Here is a 25,407-nt window from a genome sequence, read left to right on the forward strand (position 1 = left end):
ACAATTTCAATAATCAAGCTCTCATTTTAAGCAGTAAGAAAACAATCTGAGCACCAGAATCTATCCCTCTCTTCACCATGATTATAAATGTGATGACTCCAGCTGCCTCATACTTCTTCAACCACAGTGTGACATGTGCTGTTCCTTCACCATTATGACAGACTATACATAAAAAATGTGAGGCAAAATAAATGCTTCTTTTCTTAATGTGTTTTTAATCAGGTTGTAGGCAGACTTTCTTTTTCCACAAGCCAGTTCCCATGCAAAGATATAATATTTATTATAAACGCTCTGCCAATAGCTCAGGCTTGTTACTAGTTAACTCATATTTTAAATTAATCTGTATTTCATATCTACACTCTGCCACATGTCTCAGTATTCTATCTCAGTTCATCTGCTGCTTTCTTTACATTTTCTTGCAAATCTAAAAACTCCTGTTCTTTGCCATCTCTTTTTATGTGACAGTCCCACCTAACCTCAACCTGTCCAGATATTGGCCTGTCAAATTCTTTATTAAACTACTCACAGTGATTGATATTGACACAGTGTAAAGGAAAATTTTACATCATTTATTTTGTCAAACCAATAAAAAGGAACTAAAACAGAAAATTGGTAGCAGCATTTGTGACAAACAGCTCATGTCACTTTTAACACATTTGAACTAATCTGGAAGAGGAATAAGGAAGAATTTTGAGATTTGGGGTGGAGAACATCTTGAATCCTGTCAGCAGAAGTCAATGAGCCATTCTGGTTTGAATATGAAAAAGCAAAATGCCAAGACAAATGGAGAAATTAGAAACCTGGCTCATGAGATTTCAGATGAGTTCAAGGGCAGTATAAGAAACTAGGTTGTTATATCCCTATAAAGAATCTAGTTCCATTTGCTCAACCTGAAAATTTGAGTAATTCTGTATTTAAAATCAATGGACTAAGTTGTTACTGTTGTTGTTGTTGAAGAGAAAACTCCAAAACAAGATAGTAATCAATATGTATCATGGTTACTGCTCATTTTTCTTGCCATAGTCAATGATGAGAGAGCACCTAGTGAAGAAGAAAAATAGGTAAGATTGCTGTTTGGTATGGAAAGTAACATGAAGATGTGTAAAATATAGACAAGATTGCTTCAGAGAAAGCAACTTTAATTTATTTATTTTTTTATTTTTATTTTTTTAGATTGAGTGCCACCAGAAGATAGAAATCACATACTCTGCACTGGGAGAGCCAGATGAGTACCCTGTATGGACAAGAATCTGCAAATGGAAGAATGGAAGATGCTATCTTGTAACAAGGCAAACACATATGAAAGGACAGAGCCAAAACTGCTTCAAACTGGCTGTCATGGGAAGAGATATCTATGGTCAGTCTATGTGGAAGAAGTCAAACTTTTTCTATTCGCAGATAATCTGATAGTATACATAAGTGACTCCAAAAATTCTAAAAGAGAATTTCTATGGCTGATCAACACCTTCAGTAATATAGCACGATACAAGATTAACTAAAAAAAAACTCAGTAGCTAGCTACATAAAATGATAAATGAGCTGAGAAAGAAGTGAGAGAAACATCACCCTTCACAAGAGCTGAAAATAATATAAATTACTTGGGTAATTTTAACTAAGCAAGTGAAAGACCTGTATAACAAGAACTTTAAGTCCCTGAAGAAAGAACTTAAATGTAAAGATATCCCATGCTCATGGATAGGTAGGACTAAAATAGTAAATATGGCAATCTTACCAAAAGCAATATACAGATACAGTGTAATCCCCATCAAAAATACCAACACAATTCTTCTCAGAAATGGAAAGAACAGTACTCAACTTCATAAGGAAAAACAAACAAATGAACAACATCCCCCCAAAAAAACCCCACAAAGTTAAACAATCCTGTACAATACAGCAACCTCTTGAGGCATCACCATTCTTGACCTCAAGCTCTACTATAGACCTATTGTAATAAAAACAGTTTAGTTTTTGAATAAAAAATGTTACATGGAACAATGGAATCAAAATTAAGACCCTGGCATTAATCCTCACACCTACAAACACCTTATTTTAAAAAAAGCCAAAACTGTACAATGGACAAAAGAAAGTATCTTCAACAAATGATGCTGGCATAAATGGATGTCAACATGTAGAAGATTGCAAATAGATCCATGTCTATCACCATGCACAAAACACAAAAGCAAATGGGTCAAAGACCTCAACATAAATCCAACTACACTGAACCTGATAGAAGAGAAAGTACAAAGTAGTCTTGAAAGAATTGGCACAGGAGACCAATTACTAAATATACACCAATAGCATAGACACTGAGAGCAACAAATAATAAATGGGACCTCCTGAAACTGAGAAGCTTCTGTAAGGCAAAGGACACAGTAAATAAAACCAAACAACAGCCTACAGAATGAAAAAAGATCTTCACCAACCTTGCATTGGACAGAGGGCTGATTTCCAAAATGTATAAAGAATTCAAGTAACTAGACATCAAAATACTGAACACTCCAATTTAAAATTGGGCTGCAGAGATAAACAGAGAATTCTCAACAGAATAATCATAAATGGTTGAAGGACATTTAAGAAATTGCTCAACATCCTTATTCATCATGAAACTGAAAATCTAAATGACTCTGAGATACCATCTTACACCTGCCAGAATGGCTAAAATCAAAAACATTGATAACAGCTTCCTCTGGAGAGGATATGGAGCAAAGAGAATACTCTTCCACTATTGGCAAGAGTGCAAACTTGTACAGACACTTTGGAAATCAGAAAATTGGGAATCAATCTTGCTCAAGACCCAGCTATACAACTCTTGGGTATATACATAAAGGATGCTCAATCATACCACAAGGGCACATGCTCAACATAGCAGCATTATTCAAAATAGTCAGAACCTGGAAACAACCTAGATGCCCCTCAGCTGAAGAATGGATAAAGAAAATGTGGTACATATATACAATGTGGAGTGCTTCTCAGAAGTAAAAAACAATGACATCATGAAATTTTCAGGTAAATGGATGGAACTAGAAAATATCATCCTGAGTGAGGTAACCCAGACTCAGAAGGACAAACATGATATGTACTCACTCATAAGTAGATACTATATATAAAGCAAAGGATCACCACACTACAACCCACAGCTCCAGAGATACTAGCTAACAAAAAAGACCCTAGGAGGTAAGCATGGGTATCCCTGGAAAGGGGAAATAGATGAGCTCTCCATGAGTAACCTTGGAATGGAGGACAATGGAGAGTAGCACATGGGGGATGAGAACATAAGGGAATGGGATGGTTGGGTTTGTGCAGGGATGGAGTGGAAGAGTAATGAGATACCATGATAGAGGGAGAGATTATGGGGATAGGGAGAAACTGGGTACTAGGGAAGTTCCCCCTAATCCACAAGAATGACCCCAGCTTAAATTACTAGCAATACTGGAGAGGGTGCCTGAACTGACCTACTCCAGTAATCAGATTGGTGAATATCTTAACTGTCATCATAGAGCCTTCATCCAGTAACTATTGGAAGCAGATGCAGAGATCCACAGCCAATCACCAGACCGAGCTCCAGGAGTGCAGTCAAAGAGAGGGAAGTGCTGTGGGATGTTCTGTATGTCAAATGTGTTGCTCCAATTTGTTAAAATAAATAAAGTGCTGATTGGCCAGTAGCCAGGCAGGAAGGATAGGGTAGGTGGGACAAGGAAGAGGAGAAGGCTGGAAACAGGAAGGCTGAGGAGAGAGACACTGCCAGCCACTGCCAGGAGAAGCAACATGTAAAGACACCAGTAAGCCACAAGCCATGTGGCAAAGTATAGACTAACAGAAATGGGTTAATTAAGATTAAAAAAAAAAAGATAACAAGAAGCCTGCCACGGCCATACAGTTTATAAATAATATAAGTTTCTGTGTGTTTACTTGGTTGGGTCTGAGCGACTGTGCGACTGGCAGGTAAGAGAGATTTGTCCTGACTGGGCCAGGCAGGAAAACTCTAACTACAGGGAAGAGAAAGTATATGGGCAAGGTGGGGGGGGGGGGGTGTCAAGATCATGATGGGGAAACCTATAGTGATAACCAAACCAAACTAGTGCTAATGCATGGACTTTAGACCAACAGCTGTGGAGTCTCCATGGGACAAGGCTAGGCCCTCTGCATAATCAAGACAGTTGTGTAGTAGCTTGATCTGCTTAAGGAAACCCCTGGAAGTAGGATCAGGATTCATACCTGGTGAATGAGCTGGCTTTTTGGAGCCCACTACCTATGGTCGGACACCTTGCACAGCCTTGATACAGGGGGTAGGGGCTTGGACCTGTCTCTACTGAATGTATCAGGTTCTGATGACTTCTCATTGGAGGTCTTACCTTGTTGGAGGAGGGAATAGGGGGCAAGCCTAGAGGGGTGGGATGAGGAAGGAGTGTGGGATCTGTGATATACAAAATGAACAAAATTCATAAAAAATGTTTTTAAAAGTTTAGGTCTAATAGAATACTAGAAAAAAATTGTCTGAGGTGAATCAATATCACAGCTGAATTAAAAAAAAACAACAACTTATATTCTCAAAAAAATAAAAAAAAAGAAATTCCCATGTTTGGTTCTCTCACCCCATAACCAATTATGTTTATTCCATGTATTTATTATGAGTAAATGCACAAACTGTGCATTATTTAGGAAAAAGATTAGCAGAGTTGGTAAGAGCATGAGGGAGAAAGGAGAAGAGGTGTGTTTTAATTTAAATTAAAATGTTAAATGCAGGAGATATTTCAAATTTCTGAGGAAATTTATTTTAAATACTGAGGTTTAGAGAGTGTAAGATGTTATTAAATAAACTTGAGTTTGGGAGTCCTGTCTAGCCCATTTGAAATATACATAATTTGGTTGTCACAATTGCTTAATCTTAATCTACATGCAGTAATTCTACTATGGACTGTCTCTTTGTTTCTTTAAAGGACACACTGTGAAGGAAAAAAAAAAAGAACAAAACACAACATTGCCACAAATTGTGCGCTTGACCATTTTTTTCCTAGTGTTTGGAGAAAATGATTTGTGCCATTATGCTGCCTGGAACATACCTTTTATGATCAATTGCCAAGTGTAAAAAAAAAAAAAAAAAAAAACCATCTGTGGTTTTGCTCTTCTGTTGTATTGCTGACTGAGAGGGGAAAGATTGCTGAAGGACTAGAAAACCATTTTCCAAATGTGCTCTCACATTTCCTGTGGGGAGTAATGAAAGCCACATATTTTGTTCGTGTCTAAAACTCTCCCACTATTTCATTTTATAGCAAATTCTACCTCTGTCACAGTAGAGGGAAGGGAGCTATAAACCCTCTTCATAGTAATGAAATCACAGATACATGAAAAAGTGACATCTATTTTAGTCCACATTATGCATAGAATTTAGCATGTACAATTGTGTGTCTGTGCATATGTGTGTGTCTTCATGTGTGTGTGCATTTGTTTAATGAGAAAGTGTGTGGATGTCACATGCTTGCACCTCACTGGAGAAGAGAGGTTTAGGCTGGGTCTTCATCAAACACTCTACAACTCATATTTTGAGAAAGAGTCTTACTGAATATAGAACTTACCAATTCATCTAGGTTGGCTGACAAACTAGCCATGTAATCATGTCTCTGGCTTATAATCAGCTCTGGGTTTTAAAAAGTGTACCACAGTCTCTGTCTTTACATGGGGAATGTGAGCAAAACAAAGTTCTGACTTGTGGCTAGCAGTTTAGTGTCTTGGATGATAATGAACAAGTAAAGTCAGATATCAAAAATATATAATTAAAATAATAACCATACATTCAGAAATGGTCTGAGGAAGAGGGCCATCACTTCAGATGAAGCACTCAATAAAGCTCCTCTAAGTAGATTTTGTTTTGGTGCCTAAATTTAAGTAAATGTGAAAAGCATTAGTTGTATGAAGTCAGCCTTCTTAAACTCTTTCTACCTGTGGCCTCCTTTCTGCCCATGGACATTTATAGAATTAGCATATAGAGGTATTTAATGGTGTTCACCAATATTTGTATGCATAAATTAAATTTACTGACAATAAGTTAATTTATTTGTCAAAATACTTATTTGCAAAAAATTAAATTATTTTGCCATAAATATAATTTCACCACTTATTCAAGGAAAAAGCAGATTTTCATGTGAATGAGAAAGTTATACTTATTTCTTTTGCATAAATAACTAAATGTTATGAGCATTTTTTATATTATAGGATATAGAGCATCTTAAAAATTGTTCATAGTTGACAGAAGTTTTGATTTTATAATCCTCAGTATTGTAAAAATATGTTTTAGCCTATTTCAGAATTTGTTAGAAATTTTGTTTAATCCTAAGGAAAATTTCATTTTATTATTATTATTACTATCATTATTTTTTTTAAAGATTTATTTATTATGTATATAGTGTTCTGGCTGCCTGCCAGAAGAGGGCACCAGATCTCATTACAGATGGTTGTGAGACACCATGTGGTTGCTGGGAATTGAACTCATGACCTCTGGAAGAGCAGTCAGTGCTCTTAACCTCTGAGCCATCTCTCCAGCCCTCATTTAATTATTTTTAAGTAAAAGTTCAACTCAGTAACTCTAAACGCATTTTTTCTTTTTATCTCATCTGTATTTACCTTTTAAAGCAGAATGTGATTAGGCACTGTATTTCCTTTCATAAGCCTTCTGAGTTACAGGAACTAGGGAAATTTAAGGATTTGTTGTCAGTATTTTTTGGGGAAAAAAGCCTTATGCGGAATTCCTCTGTCAAGTTGTTTCAGCTTGTGTTCTTACTTCCAACACTCATACATGTAGAATGAACTATATGGGATAAAAATTTAAGATTAAACTTAAGCCATCTTTTTTTTAATGATATGCCAAAGAATACTTCAATGACAAATAATTTGGTCTACAAAAGAATCCAGTTCTACAGCTAAACTCTTCAGAGCACAAACAATAGGATACCTTATATCTTACAATAAACATTTTGTTAGCCTGTTGAATCAAACCAATAGTTTCACAGTAGCAGAAGTAGAAAGAAACTATATCATCCCTTTAGTATCCATGCCACACAGATATTTTAAATGATAACAAAACAAACAAAGATTCTGGGAAATAGATTATCAGAATGAATGAAGATAAGCATTGTGTATGTGATTCTTTTAGTGAAATTTAGTCTACTTCCTCCATTTGTGATATACCATCATTTCTTTCCAGGGACTGCATTTCTTCAGTTACAGGAGCACTAGTATCATCCACAGTAGAATCATCCTCATCAAGACCTTGACCAAGTTGTATCATCCTATAGATCCTGTTAGCATGTGCCTGGGATCTTCGAAACTTAAGCCAGGAGACAAGAGTGCAGTTTCAGAGATCAAGAAAACCATCCTTCACTGACTTATCAGCATCTGCCTTTTACCTCAAGGTTTTGGTAACGGAGTGATAGAGTTTATCTCCAGGTGCTTCTTGGCTTCCATGTAATGCACTGTTGAGTTGTCTCTAAGGGCTTGAGCTTTCATGGTTCTCTCAATGTTTGCTGTCCATCCCTATTTGCTTGTGACAAAGCAGCATGAAGATGTCACAAATTGGTTTGATGCAAATCTTGTATCCACCATTTCATCCAATAAATCTTTAATAATTTCCCAGAGGTTTTCAAATTTTGTTTCTTTTTTTTTTTCTCTTCCTGCTTCTTTTTCTCCTCTTCATCTGGAATTTTCAGTCCTTCTTTGGTAGCTAACAGCAAAGTTTTGCCCTCAAATTCCTTCAGCTGTTGGACACAATACTCATCAATGGGATCAATCACATAGATTACTTCTAAGCCACACTTTCTTCGTGAGATATTCTAAAAAGGCTGTGTTAGTGAGTTAATCCCTGGTTTCACCTGTGATGAAAGACACATGCTTCTGGTTTTCCTTCATTCTGGAGCAGTAGTCCTTGTGAGAAACCATCTCACTCCCACAAACAGACGTGTAGAATTGCAGCAACACTGAAAGTTTCTTCTGATTTTGAGAGTTACTTCCAAGGTTTAGGTTTTTTAAGAAATGCTCCCAAAACTTATTTCGTGGTTCTCTCTATCTTTTGCCAGTTCAGTAAATAGTTCTAAGCATTTCTTGACCAAATTATTTCTGATAACTTTCAAAATTTTGCTTTGCTTTGCTGCAACTTTTCTTAGGAAATATGTAAAGAGAGATCCTTAGAATCTCCCACTCCTCTATGGCTTTTGGGAACTAGTTACCCATGCTGGATTGTGTTGCAGAGCCTTGACCCAATGGGAAGAGTTCAGTCCTGCCTCAGTTTGATGTGCCATGCTTTGATCAAGACCATGGGAGGCCTGCCCCTTTCTAAATGGACATGGAAGAGGAATGAAAGGGGAGAAGGATAGATAAGAAGAGGGAGGGGAAACTGAGGTTTGTATGTAACATAAGTTAAAAAAAAGTTTTTTAAATAATAAAAGAAATTCAGAAAATCAGGGATTAACTCCTCACAGTTATCTATTAAGAAAGAACATACAAGTTGATTTTTTTCTTTCTCTTTTAAACAGATCAAAAGAAGCATGTCTTTAGACAAGAAGAAGACTCTGGATTTCCAATTGTCCTTCAGCAACAACAAAAATACTTTCCTGCCAAATGTTCTTCTCAGTCTTATGCTGGTTAAGTGCTTATAGAACTGGTTTTCTGGTCCAAATAGTTTGTTTTATTGAGTTCTTCTTGATCAAAGTTCTTCTTCTTTTTCTTCTTCTTCTTCTTCTTCTTCTTCTTCTTCTTCTTCTTCTTCTTCTTCTTCTTCTTCTTCTTCTTCTTCTTCTCCTTCTCCTCCTCCTCCTCCTCCTCCTCCTCCTCCTTCCCCTTCCTCTTCCTCCTTCTCCTCCTCCTCCTCCTCCTCATCATCATCATCTTCTCTTCTTCATCTTCTCCTCCTTTTTGTCACCATCCTTCTTTTCTTCTTTGTCATTAGGACCAACATCTTCTATTTCAGGCTTGTCATCAGAATACATTTTTTTCACTCTCTTCATCTTTATCTCTTCTTTTACTTCAGCCTCATCATCTCTGACTTCTTTATTACAATCCTTCTCCATGAGAGAGTAATAGGACAGCCAATAATGTGAGAATGTTTCTTCACAATCTCCAAGTCTATGTTTTCCCACAAATACTGGGTTTGATCTTCTTTCAGACGTAAGATAACTCTATTTCCAAGACACATTGGTTCCCCCATGTCAGTCCCCACTGTGAAAGATTCCTCTGCTGTGAATTCCCAGGCACTGATGATTGTGACTGATGATCACAGTAACTTTCTCAGCAATAAAATTTGCAGAGTAAAAACCAACCCCAAATTGGCCAATGATAGAGATATCTGCACCAGTCTGAAAAGCCTCCATGAAGGTTTTTGTGCCAGACTTGGAAACAATGCCAAGGTTATTGAACAAGTCAGGTTTGTCATTTCAATTCCAGTATCTACAACACTAAGGGTTTCATCTTGTTTGATGGGAATGAGACTGTGTGCAGGATCTGTGAAACCCTTGTATCTGATTTTTATTCAGAGTATATGATAAATCTTAAATGGGCTCCCTCAGAAAGACCTCTTTATTCTAATAGAAAGTATTTATGATCAAGGACATTAACTGGGTAATTTTTGTCTGTAAGGCAAAAGTCTTAAACTCTTCCTCCTCCATTGGTTGGTTTTGATTTGAGTTTATTAGGCATCTTTGCTGAGTGACCATTCATGAAATCTGACTAGCCCCACATGACAGTGAAGCAATTGGCCCCAACATGACTTTTTGATCTAACATTTTAACATGAATGCAATCCAGAGATATACTGATATGATATATAGATGCTGCTAGAGAAATGTTGATATTTGTCCAAGGAAGCAGAAATCTGTGTGTATACATTGAAATGCTGCCATTTACAACATTAAGTATTATAAATTAAAAGCTAAGGTGTTTCAGGTAACATTGTTTTGTGGTGTGTGGAGTGATGGATGCACTATGAACAGTGCATACATTGTATGTTCAGACCAGGCTACATTGCAATTGAGAGATACAACTTACAGACATGCATGATTATTAGAAACAATAAAGCTATAATACTTAAGAAAAAAACAGTAGGTATAGAATAGGCTCTGAGGTCTGGGTCTCAGTACAGCCTTACATATTGAGTTGCAAAGGCTATTGTAGGAATGCAGATGTTAGGTTAAGAGGGCTGTGTTCTTATTTAAAAAGCAGTAATATTCATACAGAGGAACAGTACATTGGTCAAACCTCATCAGTGAGGCTTCATGTTGCAGCAGATGATAATTAATGGATAATTAACCTGCAGCAAGACAATTTGTAGACAGTGAGCAAATTTGGATCATTTAACTCTAAATGGGATTTTTTTTATCCAATCCCACCCCAAGCCTCAAGGATCTATGAAAAAGAGGAAATAAAAACATTGCAAAAACCGGATGTAGTAGATAACACCATGGAAACAGTTTCTTCCAGAAACAACAAGTCCAATACACATAGGAGCTCACAGAGATTGCAGCAGCATGCACACATTCAAATCAAACAGAAATCTAGTACTGAGATAGGGGATTGGAAACCAAGTCCCAGCCTTAACAAGAAAATATTTTAAATTGATACCTTCAAGGATCAGGGAAATCAATTATTTTCAATGGAGTGTTACAGAGTATATCACCCATACTTCAGGGCAGGCCATATTCATAGGAATAATTAGCCAACATAATGGACTCCATGCATTCTTGTGTTCTTTTGTTTTATTTTCATATTTTTGCCTTATTGGGTTTTTCATTTGCTCTGATTTTATCTTGATTTTACTTATTTTAAAGACATATAGAGAGAGAACATGAAGTTGGGGAAGGAGAGTGCTGGAGAGAATGTAATAGAAATTGGGGAAGGAGAAATAATATGACTAAAATATATTCCATGAAAAAAGTAATAAAAACTACCTCCTTAAAAACAAACAAACAAAATCATTAGCATTCAAAAGTCATTGCAAGGCTTACAAAATAAAAGATTACCCTCCAGGGAGAGGCAAAATGAAATGATATGGTGTGAATGGGCATAGGCTAGAGATATTAAATGAAGAACTGACAAACCTGTTGAATCATCAGTCTGTGATGTAAATGAAATAGTCAAAAATATGAGTATCTTGTGATTTTCCTTTTTCCATTTCTATGTATGTAGTGCACAAATGTCTGAATATATTTTTGCATAAGTGTTTGGCACAGAGGTGTGTACATGTACATGTGTTCACAGGCACAGGAGTTGAAAAGTTGAAATTGAAAATTATTCCCTGAATCAGGATCACTCAATGAAAACTAGAGCTCACTAATATATCTAATCTTGTTAACCAGCTTTCCGTGATGGTGCCACCTCTACATTCCAAGGCTGAAATTGCACGTGGACTTACATATTCTCCTGATATTTAAGAGCATTCATAGGAATCAAATACACACTTGTACAGTAAATGCGTTCTTACATTGAACCATCTTCTAATCCCTTATTTTAGCTTCTTACATGTTTGTTTTTTGTTTCTGTTGCTTCAGAGTCTAGATAAGTGATTCCCTAAATAAGTGACTGGAACAAAACCTAGAAAACCACTGAGTTCAGAATTCTGTTTGAAGCCTAAGTTTGAGTTGTCTTAATTATGCAAATAAAAGTAAAGGAGAGCAAAGGAATCAACTACCTATTTTGGTTTCCAGTGATCATTTTGCTATCACACATAATATTATACTATGTTGTCTAGAAATTTCTTCAAATTGAGAAGTCTCTTAGGAGGGAGACTCATTAGGATTCAGAAGTAAATATGAGATCCTGATACTTGTAAAATTCACAAGGCCCATCTTCAAGAATATATAATCAGTAGCAATAGCTCAGAAGAGACTCTTCTTCACCTTATCAGGCTCTCTCAGAGTCCCACAGGGAGCTGCAGGGTTTCTCACTCATGCATATAGTTGCCTTGGAGTCCCCATGCTCCTGTTGGTAGCCCCTTTCACCATAGTCTTGTCAATGAGACCAGGGAACTCCTTAGTCCTCTTAACTACACTGGCATAACACTGTTTATTTGGTGTGTCTAGATGCCATATCTGGAGAGAACAGATATTTGTTACATCTCTGCAGGAAAAGTCACAAAACATGGACATAGAGATACCTCCATGCCCAAACAGCATTTTTCTTAATCACTGATGCTCCCTTGGTGACCTGATACAGTTACCTTTTTTGATTCTGGGAAAACTTCATCATAGCTGCATATATTTTCAGGATGTCAAATTAGTGCAGCATATTGCCAGTTTCCTGCCATATAGACATTTTCTGCTTGCAATCCCAATGATTTAGGATTCTTCAGCATGGAAATGGAATATAAAAATGGTCAAGATGTCCAGAGCTATCAGAACAGAGAGGAAAATGAATAGCACAAACCATAGTTCAGTGGCTAGACAAAACATAGAAGCTCATTGTCAGGATTGCTCATCAAGAGAAAGCCAGCTAGATTCTCTTAGATCAGGACAATGAAAGAAGAAGTTTTAGAACCCAAGAGAAAATATATAGAAAAAAAAGAAAAACATTGCCTGTATAAAAGCTGCTGAATATTCAAAAGAGATAAATTTTAGACTTATCATAGAATTTGGCTAAAGCTAGATTGACTAGAGCCTTTATACCTCCATGGGAGAGATACAAAGAAATTCAAAGTACCAAATTTGGGAGTAATGAAGAAAAATCATGCCATATAACTCCATTGTGAAGGACAGATGTTTCAGGGCAGAAATTGTATTTTGTCTTATTTTTCCACTGCTTAACAAATATTTGTATTTTTCAACAGGAATCCAAATCAATGTCAATATGGCTAAGGCAGCACTGGGATGTTCTTGTACCTAGAATAATTTATCTCTACATTCACATTTTCATCAGGTGCTCACTTCCTTTAAGCAGAGAATTTTATTATTATCATTGCTATTATTTTTACTAATTTCCACTATATACATTCATGTAAACATGGTACTGGTTTGCATAAGGCCATTTGTACACAAGTATATTTTGTACCTATATAGTTCAGCTCATAGAGTGTTGGTAGAAATTTTCTTTTAATGTACATCTTACAAACTACTATAGTTGGCTTCAGCTGACAACACAGTCATCTAAGGGAGTCTTAATTGAGACTTTGGCCAGATCAGATTATCCAGTGTCTGTGTTTGTGACAATATCTTGGAAGATTCTTGATGTGGGAAGGACTAACCTTTGTTGGGCAGCACCATGCCCAGCAGGTATGCCTGGGTGTGTATAGGGTATGAGTGAGAGGATAGGAATGTCTGCTGAAAAAGCATGAAGACCTGAGCTCAGGTCCCTATCACCCACGTAATTATGTGTGAATACCAGAATTGCTGAAGGTAAAGACAGAGGATTTCTGGAATTCACTGCCTGTCAGACAAGCTCTAGATTTTTTGAGAGCCATGTCTCAAGAGAATAAGGCAAAAAGCCAGATAATAGGACACCAGACAACAAAGTTTGGACTCTGTGAGTATACATAATTATGTGCATATATATGAACATATATAGCAAATACTCAAAAGAGTAAAATTGAAAAGTAGTGTCTCATGGCAAAACCTTCTTCAGGTTGAACACAAAAGTGTATATCCATCTGTGCTGAATACATGGAGAGTCATCTAAGGACTTTTCATTAGCATTAGACTAATGTTTCCAAATTGTCATACTTAAATGCGTTCCACAAACCATGGTTTTATTTAATGCTCAGGGTACTACTGAGTTTGAAAGAGAGGCACATCCCAAGGCAGTTTGAACAACCAAAACTGCTCTACTGAATGCAAGGTTCAATACCAGTTTTTCTTTAGAATAGTCTCAGAACACTTTTATTTGGGGGGGGGGGTAATATGTGTCTATACAGTACTCTCATCAATCTTCAGTTTATTTCGTTAGGTGTACAAGTCTTGTCAGAAGAGAAATTGGCATTCGGTTTCACATGTCTTGCTGTATGGTAGCAGCTCATATACTAGGACAACAAAGAACACAGTTAGAACCCCAGGTGACCTTTGCAACTTTTCTTGGAGTGCCATGGCTGGCCCATCAGCCCCACATGGCACCACTGTTGTTCTTCAGAGGAATTTATGCAGGTCTGGGACTCAGGGGGGGCTCCAAAATTCATCTTCACAAAACTGGAAAACAGAAAAATTTACTAAGATTTATCCATTCTTCAGTTGAAGGGCATCTAGGTTGTTTCCAGGTTCTGGCTATTACAAACAATGCTGATATGAACATAGCTGAGTAAATGCCCTTGTGGCATGATTGAACATTCCTTGGGTATATGCCTAAGAGTACTACAGCTGGGTCTTGGGAGAGATAGATTCACAATTTTCTAAGGAAGCACCATATTGATTTCCAAAGTGGCTGTACAAGCTTACATTCCCACCAGCAGTGGAGGAGAGTGCCCCTTGCTCCACATCCTCTCCAGCATAAGCTGTCTTCTGTGTGTTTGATCTTAGCCATTCTGACAGGTGTAAGGTGGTATCTTGTGCTGGAACTCTCATCCAATAACTGATGGAAGTGGATGCAGAGATCCTCAGCCAGGCCCCAGGTGGAGCTCCAGGAGTCCAATTGTCTAGAAAGAGGAGGGACTGTAAGAGTGTGAATTACTGAGACCAAGATTGGAAAAGCACAGGGACAAATAGGCAAATGAATGGAAGCACATGAATTATGAACCAAAGGCTGTGGAGCCCCCAGCTGGAGCAGGCCCTCTGGATAAGTGAAACAATTGAATAACTTGAACTGTTTGGGAGGCACCCAGGCAGTGGGACCCGGACCTGTCCTAATTGTATGAGCTGGCTATTTGGAACCTTGGGCTTACACAGGGACACTTTGCTCAGCCTGGTAGGAGGGTACTGGACGTGCCTGTACTGAATCCACCAGGTTTAAATGAATCCCCAGTGGAGTCTTGGCCCTAGGGGAGATGGGAATGGAGGGGAGGGGATGGGGGGAAGGTGGGGATGGGGGCAGGAGGTGGGAGGACAGGGGAACCCATGGCTGATGTGTAAAATTAAAACACAAATATAATAAATAAAAAAGCAAAAAAAATAGTAAGATTTGCTCCCAAAAATGCTTAAATCCACCCCCACAGCTTTAATTTTAGAGAAGTGGCAAGTTTGTGATGCATATATGGTGTATGTATACATATAATGTCCATTCCTAGTGCTCATTAGTTTCTAGAGGTACCTATATAAGGCCTATATTGTAGTTCTCTCCTCAGCACCAAAGAGATGCAAAGCCTGATGACAACATTAATATACAAATAATTGTCAGAGAAGAGCCTAGGAAAAGCACACCATTCAGAGTAGAAGGAAAAAACAATTCCCCACACAAAACTGGCATCATGTATCCCCTGATTTCTCTATTTTGTTTTGAATGGTGTGTATGTGTGTGTGTGTGTGTGTGTGTGTGTGTGTGTGTGTGTGTGTGTTGTGTGTGTTCCAGGAATTCAAGAAAGAATAAATATCCTAAGACAGAAATATAAAATAGGAACTTATGGAATCTTAAATATCTAAATTTATCACTGTTCTGAAAATATATTTTTCATAATTTACTCAAGGAAAAGATTATTATAACTGTATGTCATAACACATTCCTAAAATCTCAGTACTTGGAAGATGAAGGCAGCAGTATCTAGAGTTCAAGGTAAAATCCTTACATATATAGAAAATTTGAGACCAATCTTGGTTATAAGAGATCCTGGTATGGTGCCTCCGTAAGAATATCTGCTCTATAAGCATAGGAACCTGGGTTAAAAATCACAGCATCCAAAAAAGCTCAGTATGTCTGCATGTATTTGTAACTTCAGTACTAGGGACAGAGACAAGTGGATCCACAGAGCTTCCTAGTCCTTCAGCTTAGCCTTAAAGGTCAGCTTCCTGTTCAGTGAGGGACGCTGTCTCAAGGTAGTAAGGGAGAGGACAGAGGTACAATAGGAAAAGGTGCCAGATATTCTGCTCTTACCTCCACATATATGTGCATGGGTATTCACTCCTCACACTCCTGTACACTCATCACACACACACACACACACACACACACACACACACACACACAAAAAAAAAAAAAAAAAAAAAAGTATATAAGATTTTTACATCAGTGTGTCCGAATGGACACTATTAGACAAGATCAAATGAAACAGAAACAAAAATAATGCTGCATATTCACTATTTCTCAGCCTAGTCTCATACAGTTAACAGAGAGAATGGTGTGTCTTACCCCACCATATGTTGACCTTTTAAAGGGAAAACATTGGCACAGTTGGACATGGGGCATTCAGACATCTTCACTATGGATGGAGAAGTGGGATGGTAGTATGATCCCCTACAACCCCTGTCAAGTAGGAGCTCAGAGTGCAAGGCTGGGGCTTGATGCTCTCTTCTTGCTCATTTGCCCATGCAGGGTATGTGGGATGGACACATCCTGAGGGTAAGCTACCTTCTGCATTAAGGCTGCCCCTGAAGTTGCAGCAAGCAGGGTGCTGTTCTGGATGACTGGTGCTTCTGAAGCTGGGGCTGAAGATATGAATAAGTATTCTCTGTGCTGATTGTGCTGTATATATTTCACATTTCCGCACATTGTTTTGTGTTTGTATATTTAATTGAAAATAGATTATTCTCTCATGCAATACATTCCAAACACAGTTACCCATCCCTCCATTCCCCCTAGACACCCCTTCTATCTTCCCTCTCCCCCAGATACACTTCCCTTCTGTTTACTCATCAGAAGAATTCAGGCCTCTAAGAGATGATAGCCAAACAACATAAATGCTGTGGGTATTACTCTGAATAAATAAAATGCTGATTGGCCAGCAGCCAGGCAGGAAGTATAGGTGGAATAAGCAGAGAAGAGAATTCTGAGAAGTGGAAGGCTGAGGAAGAGAGACACTGCCAGCCTCTGCCATGAGAAGATGTTAAGATACCGGTAAGCCACAAGCCACATGGCAACTTACAGATGCATAAAAATGGGTTGTTTTAAGATAATAAGAATAGTTAGCAAGAAGAATGCCATGGTCATACAGTTTATAAGTAATATAAGTCTCTGTGTGCTTACTTGATTGGGTCTGAGCAGCAGCAGGACTGGCAGGTGAAAGAGATTTGTCCTGACTGTGGGCCAGGCAGGACCGGGAAAACTCTAGCTACAGATAAAAAAAAGATACAAGACAAGGCTAAAGCCCTCATATCAAGGCTGGAAAAGGCAACCCAATAGGAGGAAATGAGTCTCAAGAGCAGATAATAAGGTCAGTTATATAGCCACTCCCACTGTTAGGAGTATCACAAAAACACCAAGCTTATTGCCATAACATATACACAGAGGACCTGGTACAGACCCATGCAGAACATTTCAGTCACTGTGAGCCCTTAGTTGATTCAGTGGGCCATGTTCTTGTGGCATACTCCATTCCCTCTAACTTTTACAGTCTTTTCTCCCCCTCTTCTGCCGGGTTCCCTCATCAGTGATGGGGAGGGGCTGATGGAGACTTTCAAATTAGACTTTCTCTGCATAATGTCTGGTTGTAGATATCTGCAATCATTCCTGTTTGCTGATGAAGGAAGCCTCTCTGATGACAGCTGAACAAGGAACCATTCTATGAGTATAGCAGAATATCATTAGGAGTCATTTCATTGACTTTCCCCTGCATAATCACAACCATTTCTCAGCCTAGTCTCATACAGTTAACAGAGAGAATGTTGTCTCTTACCCCACCATATGTTGACTTTTTAAAGGGCGGAATGCTGTTTAAAAGCTGGGTGGAACAGCCTACACCTGTTCATATCAAGGCTGGAAAAGTCTAATAGTGTCCATTCTGACACACTGATGCAAAAGTCTTATACACGTGTGTGTGTGTGTGTGTGTGTGTGTGTGTGTGTGTGTGTGTGTGCATGTTTGTGGATGCCATATGTGTATTGGATGCATATATGTGTGTGTATATCTTTGTGGAGGCCATGTGTGTATACAAATATGTGTGGGTACGTGTGTCCTTATGTGCTTATGAATATGGAGGCAAAGTGACAATCTCCAGTTTTGTGACTCAGGAGAGATCACCTTGGGCTTTGAGATAGGTTCTCTCACTGGTTTTAAACTTACAAGTAGGCTGGCTGACAGCAGGTTCCAAGGAATCCTCCTCTTTATACCTGGAAGCTATGAGGTTTCAAGCATCTCCCCTCTTTATATGAATTCTGGGAATCAAATTCAGGCCCTCAAACTTATCAAGTGAGCACTTTGGGAGCAGGCCTCCCCAACTCTCTTCCATGTTTTCTGCAAGAGTATATTGGCCTGACTGTGTGAGTGGAAGCTGAGATTAGGGCACTGAAGGTTTGGAAACAGGATCAAGACAGTTGCAGGAGTTAGGAAACTCCTAACTGGTCTAAATGGGTATGAGGGTCAAGAATATGGTCATTCTGTGGGTGGGACAAGAGGAAAAGGTCAGATAAGAGCTAGCAGTCTCCGAGACATTACACTGTTTGTTGTTCTCTGCTGTTTTCATTATGTCTTCTTGCAGAATTGTAAGAGAGAGAAAGCAGAATGAAGCTAAGCTTCACTGCCTCTGCATCCTTGCTCTGGGACAATTCTCTTGCCTTTCAAACCTAGGAAGAAAATTGTCTAATATCAATACTTAAATAAAAATGAATGAATGAATAGACTGCTTATGATTATCTGCAAAGTCTTTATACAAATGCTGAGATGAAGAACTAAGAAAAAAAACTTAGGAATGTAATAATAATGGAAATTGAGATAATGAGAATTTGAGAATAATTGCAACATAGCTCGATTCAAACCATCTCTGAGTAGGCATGTAGAGGAGCAGAGATGAGGGGTAAGAATATCAGGATGGTTTCAAAGGTATTAAAATAAACTCAGATAAAATGCTGACAAAATATTCATTTTTAAACAAATATTAAAGGAATAAGAAGCCATCAATATTTTTCCTCTAGTCTACATAGATAACTGGGTGTCCTTTAAATGTGTGTGAATATTTCAGTCTAGCTAAGTATCTTTTCTCTTCCATGACATCAACCAGGTTTGCTATTAGGAGATTCTGCCAGGGTGGTCATGAATAAACTTTCCAATATTTGTTCATTTTTGAACTAATATTATGATCAGTTATGCTGTAAGTTTCTAGAGAATCATTTAATCCAATGCTTTTGCTTTAAGACTGGTGACACTGTGCCCCAGAGATAAAAAGTTTGATGTCAGGTGACAGGGATAGCATAACCAGTATATTCAGCTCAGACCTTTCCAGGCTTTATAATCACCAAATCTGAAAAGCATCATGTGATAGAAGCAGAAGTGTTTCCACTTCTCTTTTACAGCTACCAAAATTATCTTTTGTCCCCAAAGTAGAATAAAATAATTTTATTTTATTGACAAGTTGGCTGTTGGGAGAAAACAAACAGAATTGTAGTTTTTTTCTTATTTCTGTGAGACAAATGACCACAAATGTCTTCACTATAAATAACATTAAGCCAGAGAATGGATTAGTGATAATCAGGGGAGATGTCTTTACAGAAAAAGCACATGACATTCAACCATGAGAACCAGAGTTCATATTCCCAGGGCCTATGTAAAGCTGAACATGGTACCAGGCAACTGTAATCTCAGTACAACTGTCAGGATACAAGAGGCAGAAACAGGAGAATCTGGAGATCATGAACCAGCTACCCTGGTGATTATAGTGGTGAACCAGAGACTTTCAATTCAGAAAGGTGGAAGGCAAAAATCCATTTCCAAGGTTGTCATTAGACATCTGTATGCATCCACATTCCATACCTAAACCTACACACACACAAACACACATACATGATGTATACACACACATGCAAAAATAGAATAAGTGAGATCACCTGGCAAAGCTTTATGAAATAATCAGCATCCTCAGCTGAAACCATCATCTTCAGCAAGTGAACTCCTCTCTTGTCTGTCACCCACACACCACCTACCTTCTTGGATCCCAACAAGCTCAAATAATGCACTTCTCTTCCATGGACCACACACACAAATAATTAGAGAAACACATCTCAATGATGACAGAGACTCTGTGCTATGGCCCTGCAGTATTAATTGCATTTGAAATTCCTAGTAAACAGAGCCTTAGATTACAAAAGTATTCTATATCAATGTGGCCTCTGGTATCTGGTGACCTCCAAGCAAATTGTCTCTCCACCTGAACTTCATGGTTCTGGATTCTGAAACATGTATAGTTTGAGACCTTGAGTTGGATCCAATTTTCTTCACCCAATGTACCCTTCTTGTTTCTCTCCAAGACCCATGGACAGCAGAAGTCTACCTATAAGATGGCCTCTTGACTTCAGATCTCAAGGCCACTGTCCTGTCCTGGTATAAATAGAACTTTGCTTTCAGAATTGGAAAGACTTTGTTCTGAAATCCTTTCTCTTTTAAACCTTGAAAAATATTTTTTCCTGTGAAGGAAATCCTACAATGATCTGTGTCCTAGGTTTTATTATTTCTAGCTACTTCTGGAGACACATGTGCTTTCAGTAGTCAGGCAAAATGCTTAGTCATTCCAGAGCCTTATGTCTGACATAATCCATGGTGTGGTCATGTAACTTGCACACAGCATGATCACTTAATCTATGTGCATTCATAGCATAGCTAAGTAATGCCGTATACACACACTCGAGGTGACCCATAAAAGCAAGCTCTTCCTGTTCCCTTCTGTCTCTCCCTCTCATCAGAGGTAGTGTGGCACCTCTCTCTCTCCCTCCCTCTCTCTCTCTTTCTTTCTTTCTCTCGCTCTCTCTCTCTCCCAATAAAAATTTTCATAGTGGGTTCCATTGTAACTCATGTTTACTCTCACCCAGTAAATAATGCAGTCAAATAAATAACACTAGGCCCAAGGAACAAGCCCAACTCCACCTTCATTCTTTTGAGTTCTATTGGCTCAGGAATGCATTTGTTCTTTCCGAGTCCATTTTTTAGTTTTTTTATTAATAAGAATAATGTCTTTGGGATTTTTATATTATTATATTTGTGTTTTAATTTTACATATCAGCCATGTGTTCCCCTGTCTTCCCCCCTCCCCCTACCCCCACCTTCCCCCCATCCCCTCCCCTCCATTCCCATGTCCTCCAGGGCCAAGACTCACCTGGGAATTCATTTAAACCTGGTAGATTCAGTACAGGCAGGTCCAGTACCCTCCTTCCAGGGTGAGCATGTGTCCCTGTGTAAGCCCAAGGTTCCAAACAGCCAGCTCATGCACTAGGGACAGGTCCAGGTCCCACAGCCTGGAAGCCTCCCAAACAGTCCAAATCACTCAACTGTCTCACTTATCCAGAGGGCCTGCTCCAGCTGGGGGCACCACAGCCTTTGGTTCATGATTCATGTGCTTCCATTCATTTGCCTATTTGTCCCTTTTTTTTCCAATCTTGGTTTCAACAATTCACACCTTTACAGTCCCTCCTCTTTCTCAACTATTGGACACCTGGAGCTCCACCTGGGGTGTGGCAGAGGATCTCTACATCCACTTCCATCAGTTATTGGAAGTGAGTTCCAGCATGACAGTTAGGGTGTTTGGCCATCTGATCACCAGACTAGGTCAGATCAGGTTTTCTCTTGACCATTGCCAGCAGTCTACAGAGGATGTATCATTGTGGATTTCAGGAGACCTCTCAAACACTCTGCCTATTCCTGTTCTCATGTGGTCATCATTTATCATGATCTGTTATTCCTTGTTCTCCCTTTCTAGTCTTGATCCAGTTGGGATCTCGTGCTCCCCTAAGCTTGCTTTCCCTCAAACCTTGCCCTTCATTACTCCTACTGTCGTCCAGGTTGTTCATGTAGATCTCATCCATTTCTCTGTCGTTGAGTGATCCCTGTGTCTTTCCTAGGGTCCCATTTTCTAGGTAGCCTCCCTGGAGTTCTGTAGCAGTCTAGTCATCTTTGTTTTACATCTAGTATCCCCCTATGAGTGAGTACATACCATGTTCGTCCTTCTGAGTCTGGGTTACCTCACCCAGGATGATTTTTTCTAGATCAATCTATTTGCCTGAAAAACTCATGATGTCATTGTTTTTCTCTGCTAAGTAGCACTCTGTTGTGTATATGTACCATATTTTCTTTGTCCATTCTTCAGTTGAAGGGCATCTAGGTTGTTTCCAGGTTCTGGCTATTACAAACAGTGCTGATATGAACATAGCTGAGCAAATGACCTTGTGGTATGATTGAGCATTCCTTGGGTATATGCCCAAGAGTGCTATAACTGGGTCTTTGGGGAGATGGATTCCCAATTTTCTAAGGAAGCGCCATATTGATTTCCAAAGTGGCTGTACAAGCTTGCATTCCCACCAGCAGTGTAGGAGAGTTCCCCTTCCTCCACATCCTCTCCAGCATTAGCTGTCTTCTGTGTTTTTGATCTTAGCCACTCTCAGAGGTGTAAGGTGGTATCTCAGAGTCGTTTTGATCTGCATTTCCTGGATAATTAGGGATGTTGAGAGATTCCTTAAATGTCTTTCAGCCATTTGAGCTACCTCTGTTGAGAATTCTCTGTTTAGTTCTTTAGTCCATTTCTTAATTGGACTGTTGGGAATTTTGATGTCTAATTTCTTGAGTTCTTTATATATTCTGGATATCAGCCCTCTGTCAGATATGGGGTTGGTGAAGACTTTTTCCCATTCTGTAGACTGTTGCTTTGTCTTGTTGTCCGTGTCCTTTGCTCTACAAAAGCTTCTCAGTTATAACAGGTCCCATTGATTGATTGTTTCTCTCAGTGTCTATATGCTACTGGTGTTATATTTAGAAAGTGATCTCTGCTGCCAATGCATTCAAGAGTACTTCCTACTTTCTCTTCTATCAGGTTCAGAGTAACTGGATTTATGTTGAGGTCTTTGATCCACTTGGACTTAAGTTTTATGCACGGTGACAGATATGGATCTATTTGCAATCTTCTACACATTGACATCCAGTTATGCCAGCACCATTTGTTGAAGATGCTTTCTTTTTTCCATTGTACATTTTTGGCTTCTTTTTCAAAAATTATATGTTCATAGGTGTGCGGGTTACTGTCAGGGTCTTCAATTCGGTTCCATTGGTCCACATGTCGGTTTTTGTGCCAGTACCAAGCTGTTTTTATTATGGTAGATCTATAGTAAAGCTTGAGGTCAGGGATTGTGATGCCTCCAGAGGTTGTTTTAATGTACAGGACTCTTTTGGCTATCATGGGGTTTTTGTTTTTCCATATGAAGTTGAGTATTATTCTTTCCAGATCTGTGAAGAATTGTGATGGCAATTTAATGGGGATTGCATTGAATCTGTATAATGCTTTTGGTAAGATCACCATTTTTACTATGTTAATCCTGCCTATCCATGAGCATGGGAGGTCTTTCCATTTTCTGACATTTCTTCAATTTCTTTTTTCAGCGACTTAAAGTTCTTGTCATATAGGTCCTTCACATGCTTAGTTAGAGTAACCCCAAGGTATTTTATATCATTTGTGGCTTGTGAAGGGTGATGTATCTCTGATTTCCTTCTCAGCCTGTTTGTCTATTGTATATAAGAGGGCTACTGATGTTTTTGAGTTGATCTTGTATCCTGCTATGTTGCTTAGGTTTTTATTAGCTGTATCAGTTCCTTTGTTGAATTTTTTGGGTCACTCATGTATACTATCATGTCATCTGCAAATAGGGAAAGCTTGACTTCTTCCTTTCTAATTTTTATTCCCTTAATCTCCCTATGTTGTCTTTTTGCTGTGGCTAGAACTTCAAGTACTATATTGAATAAGTCAGGAGAGAGGGGACAGCCTTGCCTTGTTCCTGATTTTAGTGGTATTGCTTTGAGTTTCTCTCCATTTAATTTGATATTGGATGTTGGTTTACTGTAGATTTCCTTCATTATGTTTAGGTATGTTCCCTGTATTCCTGATCAACCCAAGACCTTTATCATGAAGAGGTGTTGGATTTTGTCAAATGCCTTTTCTGCATCTAGTGAGATGATCATGTGGTTTTTTTCTTTGAGTTTGTTTATGCTTCTGCTAGTGTGACCCATTAAGCAGTGCTTAAAGCATTCCATTGATTTCCTGGCCCAAAGTACAGAAGTCCAAATTCCTCCAAACAAACACATGGTCCAGACTATCACAGCAATACTTGCTACCAACTTCTGTGATAGATCAAGTAGCCCAGTAACTTTAATACTACTTAAAACTGTTTTTTAAAAGTCTGTCTTTGTCAAGATCTGAATCTTATTGTCAGACCTGTCAATTCATCAGACAGAGAGAATGGTATTATCAAGTACAAAATATGTTAACTATGACTTACCAGAAGTGGGCCCTCTTCCTTGCTTGTGGCAGGTATGAGCTGGAAAAATTTGTCTTTCACTCTTGAACTACTGTTTCAACATGCCACCATCCGCCAGAACCCTGAAAATAAACAGAGTACAAACTCTCAAGTGCCTTTTGTTGTTTCCCTCCTCTTTCTTGTGTTTTTGTGTCATAATAGGTGTTTCAGAGTCTTTATTATGTTATCCTATTCATTATATCATATTAACTCTATGCTGTCACTACAGTGAGATTATACAACATATTAATGCCATAGTGGCTATAAAGAACAACAATTTTTACTCTCAGCTTTGCATCACTTTTATAACAACATGGTCAAAGGCCTCACTTCTTATGTCTTAACCTTGGTGATTATGGGTCAACATATGAATTTATGGGTTCAGTGCACAAATACTGTGTAAGTGATTACCAAGATCTTTTAAACCATGCAAAGACAGAAAGTAGACAAATTAACTTTATGCAGAGACTATTAATATATTCTTCCACATGATTTATAACTTCTTTTGTTTTTGGAAGCAAGCATGTATTCATCTGATGAACTGCCATAACAGGGTACAGGTTACATTCCTGTTACAGGAGAAATCAACCACAGCAACGATGTAGCTAAAATTATAAGCATCATTTGTTTGTTTATAATAGATCACTCTCATTTCCCAACAAACATTTTGTGCTCAGAGTTTATACAAGCTGGCTGAATGTGCAAATAAAAGGGAGAAGCATTGCTTCATCCTTTAGTGCAGTAAATTTTCAACAGCAGTGCAATCTCCCTGAGGCTTACATGGTGCATCATCACTTCTGATTTACTAACTTTACTGAGCAAAGAAATTGTGTACATGGCCATCTCAGGGACTTTTACTATAAATATGGCTCTTCTTCCATAGATCAAAGGACCAAAGGAAGACCTGCCCGCTATGAAATCTATATGTGCCAATTATGTACTTGAAGACTAGAGAAAACATAATGTAAAATATATAGACAAATCAACTCCATGGGGAGATGACTTAAACCTGGATTTTTCAACCATAACTGGTCTCTTTAGGGTCCTCCCTAAGTTCTAGTAATATTTTTTTTTCCTGATTTCATGTCTGTAGTGGTTTGAAT

At 38.4% G+C, this 25,407-nt stretch overlaps 1 pseudogene; it reads right to left on the bottom strand.

Annotated features, from left to right (window-relative positions):
• Positions 1-7,153: 7,153 nt before the first annotated feature.
• LOC118592919 lies at positions 7,154-9,650 on the bottom strand (annotated as a pseudogene).
• Positions 9,651-25,407: the final 15,757 nt, after the last annotated feature.

The sequence above is a fragment of the Onychomys torridus genome, chromosome 11 (genome assembly GCF_903995425.1).
Source record: "Onychomys torridus chromosome 11, mOncTor1.1, whole genome shotgun sequence".
NCBI classification, from domain to species: domain Eukaryota; kingdom Metazoa; phylum Chordata; class Mammalia; order Rodentia; family Cricetidae; genus Onychomys; species Onychomys torridus.